The sequence below is a fragment of the Rhagoletis pomonella genome, unplaced genomic scaffold (genome assembly GCF_013731165.1).
Source record: "Rhagoletis pomonella isolate Grant_MI unplaced genomic scaffold, Rhpom_1.0 Rhpom_scaffold_00006, whole genome shotgun sequence".
Taxonomy (NCBI): Eukaryota; Metazoa; Arthropoda; class Insecta; order Diptera; family Tephritidae; genus Rhagoletis; species Rhagoletis pomonella.
This window is the reverse complement of record NW_023458560.1, coordinates 6,520,598-6,527,981: the sequence shown is the minus strand read 5'-3', so window position 1 is coordinate 6,527,981 and position 7,384 is coordinate 6,520,598. Positions and strand designations below refer to the sequence as shown.

The 7,384-nt window shown below is 42.9% G+C and overlaps 1 protein-coding gene across 3 annotated transcripts in view; it reads right to left on the bottom strand.

Annotated features, from left to right (window-relative positions):
• LOC118740338 (ATP-binding cassette sub-family G member 4) overlaps positions 1-7,384 on the bottom strand; it is a 559,608-nt gene that overhangs the window by 29,149 nt on the left and 523,075 nt on the right. The gene's annotated exons all lie outside the window — the stretch shown is intronic.

Here is a 7,384-nt window from a genome sequence, read left to right as displayed (position 1 = left end):
ACGTCGAAAAGCTGCAATCACAACAGACAGCCAGCGCTTTCGCTACTCGACTCTCACACCTGCTCTCAGAGAGCACTCTTCAACAAACCGACTTATGTGAGTAGTGGAACCACATTTCCCGCTCATTAAGTACCGCCGCCGAAGAAGTAGTCGGATTTCAGCGAGCCCGAAAGAACAACTGGTACGATGAGGAGTGTCAGGAAGGTGCAGAGAAAAGAGATGCCGCCTACAGGGACACGCTGCGATCGCTGCGCGCTATGTGGGACCGCTATAGGGATCTGAAGAGGGACGCGATACGTATTTGCGGCAATAAGAAGAGAGAGGCCGAAATACGGGAGTGCGAAGAGCTTGAAATGCTGGCCGGCAGGAACAATGCCCGAAAATTTTACCAGAGAGTTAGGTTCAAGAGTAGGTTTCAAGACCAGGGCGTACTCCTGTAAGAACAACAATGGCGACCTAGTAACCGATGTCCAGAGCGTACTTAAATTATGGACACTTTTCCGCCCTACTATATGGTAGCAGCACGGAAAGTTGTGGAGAGGAAGAACCCGAGCCCGCAGTCGATGATGATGGAGTCGACGTTCCACCGCCTGACTTTGACGGGGTACGTATAGCATTAACGCGGCTGAAAAACAAAAAATCTGCTGGAGCTGACAGCCTGCCAGCTGAGCTATTCAAGTACGGCGGCGAGGAGTTGATAAGGTGCATTAATCAGCTCTTGTGCAGAATATGGTCAGATGAACGCACGCCCGGCGACTGGAATTTAAGTGTGCTCTGCCCAATCCACAAGAAAGGTGACCCCGCCATTCGCGCCAACTACCGCGGGATCAGCCTTCTAAGCATAGGTTACAAGGTCTTATCGAGCGTATTGTGTGAAAGACTGAAGCTCACCGTCAATGAACTGATTGGGCCTTATCAGTGTGGCTTTAGACCTCGCAAATCCCCCATAGACCAGGTATTCACAATACGCCAAATCTTGGAAAAGACCCGCGAGAAAAGGATCGACACTCACCACCTATTTGTCGACTTTAAAGCCGCTTTTGACTGCACTAAAAGGAGTTGCCTATACACCGCTATGTCTGAATTTGGCATCCCCTCAAAATTCATACGGTTGTGTAAAATGACGTTGAACAATACCACCAGCTCCATCAGAATTGGGGGAGACCTCTCCGAACCGTTCGCCACCAAACGGGGTTTCAGACAGGGCGACTCCCTTTCATGTGACTTCTTTAATCTGAAGTTGGAGAAGATGATAAGAGCTGCAGAACTGAACCGCTCAGGAACAATTTACCACAAGAGCGTGCAATTGCTGGCTTATGCCGATGACATCGACATCATCGGTAACATAAACCGCGGAATCTGTTCTGCCTTTTCCAAGTTGGTTAAGGAAGCAAATCGAATGGGTCTGGTGGTAAACGAGGACAAGACGAAGTATCTCCTGTCATCAAACAAACAGTCCGCACTTTCGCGCCTTGGCACCCACGTCACTGTTGGCAGTTACTATTTCGAGAAAGTAGAGAATTTCGTTTTCTTGGGAACCAGCATTAACACCGATAATAATGTCAGCATTGAAATCCAACGCAGAATCACTCTTGCCAACTTTGGACTGAGTAGGCAATTCAGGAGCAAAATCCTCTCTCGACATACGAAAACCACGCTCTATCAGTTACTCATCATGCCCGTGCTGGTATATGGCGCAGAAGCATAGACAGAAAGATTTTGCGGAAGATTTGCGGGCCTTTACGCGTTGGCGACGGCGAGTATCGCAGACGATGGAACGATGAGCTGTATGAGCTTTACAACGACATGGACATAGTGCAGCGAATTAAAATACAGCGGCTCCGCTGGCTTGACCATCACCGACGCTCAACTCGGAACCTCGGTTCGATATCGTACCCCTACTTGTTATCATATAGTATTTAATGTTGGACAATTTTTGCCCTTAAAATTAAAAAAATAAGGAAAATCATGTGGAGCTAAATTATTACTACTCAAAAATGCGATTATGTGGTAGATTTCAGACCTTATGTGGTGGATGTGGTGGCTGCTCAAAAAAGTGGTAGATCTACCACAATGTGGAAGAAGACCGATCACTCACTTGTTGTGGCAATGGGTAGTGATACGTTTGGTTGCTTTTCGTAATCTGATGGGTAGTGGGGGGTTGAAATTCAATTTTTTCAGTTGACTGTCTACCTGTGCGGACGTGATTTTTAATCGCTCCGCCGAGAAATTATTAATAATTCACGTAAAGCAAAGAAAAAACACAAACCAACGCGACAATACTAGGCATAAATAAGCTTTCTGCTTATTTGCCTATAATTATAAATTACTTTTTCTGAGTTTTCGCAATGCCGCGAGAAATTCAAATAAATGTGCCAACATACAATAAAATAAAAGCAGCTCCGGCCCGACCGCGCTTACCGAACAGTGAAACAAGCACCAAGTGCAGTGAAATAAACCTTGCCGTAACAGAAGCTGACCAAAAGCATTCAGCTGATCGACGAAATGCTTACTTTTCGTTCGTTTCCCCCACAAACAATGCTGATCGCGATAAATCGTACTCTCCCTCCCCCAAAACCTCGTGCATTACTTCTTGGCAACAACAAAGCACTAGCTTAGCAATAAGCACAGTAACAACGGTGAGCGCAGCTCTCACAACAACGACTACAACCACGAACTCAGCAATGACAGCGGTTTCACAACGCAGTTCACCCACACATGCACAAACGGCAATTTCGGCACTAGTCCAAGCCCAGCAACGCAGCTCAGCGCAAGTTGACCTACTTAATCCAACAACCCGTACATTGACTCAAACGAGTATTGATAGGTATATACAAGTCAAATGAAAACTAAGCCCACAGCAGCAAAAAATTGCAAATCCATCAAAAATTGCAAAGACGAAAACCACTGGCATTAACCCTCTACTGGGAAATAAGTTTGCGATTCTGGACAATGAATGTGACAAAGAACCGAATGAAGTTTCTAAAGCCAAACCCAAACCGGCCCCAATTTATTTACGATAACAAAACTGTAGTGAGGTCGTGAATAAATTAACTCAGCTTATTGGAGACAAAAGTTTCCACGTAACGTCAATTACCAAGGGCCACATTAAAGAGACCAAAATTCAGATTCTAACTGAAGAAAATTACCGGTTGGTAACCAAACACCTTAACGACATTAAGAAAAACTTCTATACGTACCAGCTCAAAAGCAGCAAAGGACTGCAAGTAGTAATAACAGGTATAGAATCAAGTGTACCAAATGGTGATATTGCGTATGATCTAGAGAAGGCAGGATTCGCTGTTAAAAATGTTGTCAATATTATCAACAGAGCAAAAATCGCTCAGCCTATGTTTAAGGTAGAACTTAAGCCAGAAACAAAGCCAATGAATAAAAACGCAGTGCACCCAATCTACAACCTACGATACCTTCTACACCGAAGAATAACAGTGGAGGAGCCGCACAAGCGAAACGGTCCTGTACAGTCCACAAATTGTCAAGAATTTGGGCATACCAGAACATACTGTACCTTATGTCCAGTGTGTGTTGCCTGTGGCGACCGTCACACTTCCGCTTCTTGCAAGGCTATCAAAGCTGATGAGGCTGTAAAGAAATGCAGTAATTGCGGAGGTAACCATACCGCCAATTATAGGGGATGCCCTGTATACAAAGACTTAAAGTCTCGCATGAATCAACGCAACACAGCCGTACGCTCTTAAACCACTCCAACTAGCTCTTAAACATACGAACACCTCACGCCATCAACCACTACACCAGGAGCCTTTTTTGCCAATGCGCAGCGAGTTCCCATCGTTTCTTTTGCCGACGCATTAAAGCTACAAACGCAGCCAAGCACGGCGAAATCAAACTCCAATCAAGAAACATTTGCAAATATTCAAAGGAATAATACTGAGCAAATGCAGTCGAACCCCCCTACTTGTGGCATAGAAGGAATGATATTGAATCTTACCCATTGTTTGACTCAATTCATGTCTACTATGCAAAATATGATTCAAGACCTCATAAAGGCTCAAAACCAATTGTTGCAAATTTTAGTGAATAAAAAATGAGTGAATTGAATTGCTTATGGAATGCTAACGGTGTAAACCAGCGTAGATTAGAACTCAGTCAATTTCTCACTGAATATAAAATAGGTGTTATGCTACTGTCCGAGACACATTTAACAAATAAATACAATTTCTCCATACCTGGATACAAATTCTATGCCACAAATCACCCAGATGGTAAAGCTCATGGAGGCACAGCGGTGCTGATTAGAAATCGCCTGAAGCACAATATTCTGGACTCAAAAGCAACAGCCTGTCTGCAAGCAACTACCATATGCTTACGAAACCGCGACCAAGACTTGAATCTATCGGCTATTTATTGCCCACCCGGATTTTTAATTTCTGAAAATGACTTTAAAGATTTCTTTGATAGTCTGGGTAATAGATTCCTGGCAGGAGGCGGCTTCGACGCAAAGCATACGTACTGGGGATCACGCCTTATTAACCCATAAAGCGGCAGTTATACAATACCATTATAAATAGGCACAATAGACTAGAGGTCACATCTCCTGGTAAACCTACTTACTGGCCCACCGATATAAAGAAGATACCAGGCCTAATAGACTTCGCAATTACAAGAAAAATATACAGAAATAACATAACAGCAGAAACTCTACCTGAACTATCACCCGATCACTCCCCTATATTAATAAAACTATATGAACAGACCCAAAACATCGAGATTGAGCCTCGTCTAACTTCACATAACACCAACAGGCTTAAATATAAAAAGTAAATCAGTAGTCACCTTAAATTAAACGCTGCACTTAACTGCGAGGGTGATATAGACTCCCTTGTTGAACATATTAAAGAAACCTTTACACCAGTGGCTACGGAAATGCCAATTAGGAACCAAAGTGGTACCTGGGCTCGTAGTGAGTAGGAGAGAGCCGAGTGTTTTCACACCATTTAAAGAATGTGTTTCAGCCAAACTGTCCAACGAACAACTTCAGGCTGCCACGGCTAACCAAAAATACAAATGAGCTATACACACCTAGCAAGACGAACTCTTTAGAAGTAAAAGCTATAGTAAAGCAGCTTAATCCAAAGAAATCACCGGGTGCTGATTTTATAACTCCGAAAATGCTAATAGAGCTACCGTATGTTTCACTAGCAATTCTTTCTGACCTTTTCAACGCTATCCTCAAATTCGGTTACTTTCCGAAATCATGGAAAAGGTCAAAGATAATCATGATAGCCAAACCTGGAAAAGGCGCAACACAGCCGTCCTCATACAGACCAATAAGCTTACTGCCCTGTCTTTCCAAAGTATTCGAAAAAGTACTCCTATCAAAGATATCTCCCTTTCTCCATGAACGCAATTTAATACCAGCACACCAATTTGGCTTCCGAGAAAAACACGGTACAATTGAACAAGTTGATCGAATTACAAATGAAATCAGAAGGGCATTTGAGCTCAGAGAGTACTGCTCTGCAATTTTTCTCGATGTGGCTCTAGCATTCGACAAAGTGTGGCACGACGGTCTTATATATAAAATTAAAAAACTGTTGCCGCCGGAATTCCACAAAATATTTGAATCCTACATAACTAACAGAAAATTTGCTGTAAAAGTATCTAATTTCACTTCAAAAGACATGTCGATAACGGCTGGCGTTCCTCAAGGTAGTGTACTCGGGCCTATGCTGTATATCATCTACCCTTCAGATATTCCAACTAGCAAGGATATACTCACATCCACCTTCGCTGATGTTACCGCCTTAGTAAGTCGTAATAAATGTCCCAACAGAGCGTCAAGAGTACTTGAGGAACATTTACTACGCATAGAAGAATTGCTGGCAAACTGGCGCATAAAAGTCAATGAACAGAAGTGTAAACATACAACATTTTCACTCAGACCGCAAGTATGCCCCCAATCAAATTAAATAATGTCCATATTCCACAAGCCAATGAGGTGACATGTCTAGGAATACACTTGGATAGGCGACTAACTTGGCGCAAACACATATCAACCAAGATTACACAAATGAAGCTAAAGTTAGCTAGCGTGAACTGACTTATAAACAGTAAATCAAAACTGAAACTAGATTATAAAGTACTTGTATATAATACAGTCATTAAGCCTATATGGATGTATGGTATTCAACTGTCATATCAAGTTTTTCAATGACTCTTTGATCGGTTTTGTGCCAAAAAAGTGTTGTTTTATACAAAAATCTTTGAAAAATCTCATAAACAAAAATCTTGTTTTGCTGACGCTGTTTCTTTTTTCCGCCTTTTCGTCTACTGCCGCGTTCGACGCTTCTAATGTTCTACCGCAGTTACGCTCTACACCGATTTGTATTTTATTGCTTCTCCCGCGCTATTGTTTGAACTTTGTACTAAGAGCAGATCGTGTCAACTCGCGCCAGAACAAAGGGTCTCACAGCCACAACCTTGGGTGCTAGTCCAACAACGCATCACAATTTCAGTAAAGGTGAGAGCTCGCCTAATGCTGCGTGGGCTTCGCAATTGGAGGCGAGATTAGTGAGTGCAGTGAAAGAATCAACGAGGGAGTCAGGTGAGCGCGTACTACCACATATAGGGGACCTGACGGCTGAGCTTACAAATTCAAAGCAAAGCGTAAAATCTCTTGAAGGAAGAGTAGTGGCAGCTGAACGCGACTGTGCTGAAGTAGCGAAGTTGTGCAATGACGTTCATACTCTTAAGGCGGAGGTGTGCGAAAGTGAATCTCTTAGCGCTGAAGTGTGCTCACTGCGAACCCAGCTTGATCGCTACGAACGAGCTGAAGTCGCCGCTGATGCATGTCTACACGGTATACCAGCGCAAAGTGGAGAGGATCTAACGGGCCTACTGAAGAATATCTGCACCTCAATCAATAGTACGGTGCCAACAGTCAAGAGTATTTTTCGAATGAGGAAAACTAACATCACCACGACCGATGCTCCGATTATTGTCAAGTTTACCTCTCCTCATGAAAAGGGAGTGTTTCTCAAGTCGATTGCACTTCATAATCGCATCAAAGATAAATTATTCCTAAGGCATGCAGGGTTTGACTCCAACATGCCAATATATATCAACGAATGCTTGACTAAAGCAAGTCATGCGTTGCTGAAAACTGCGCTGCGACTGAAGAAACATAAGAAAATATCATCAACTTTTACCAGGCGCGGGCAAATTTTTATAAAGCGCTCTCCTAGCGGTACACCCGACGAACAAACTTTTCTCTTTCGCAGCAATACTTAGATTAGTGGTTTTTCGTTCTCTTAAATGTAAATATCTCCTTTGTTAGGTTATCTAAAGATGTTCATGTTACTATTAGATCTCTTATTAACTTTAAATTTTATTTAAATGACAC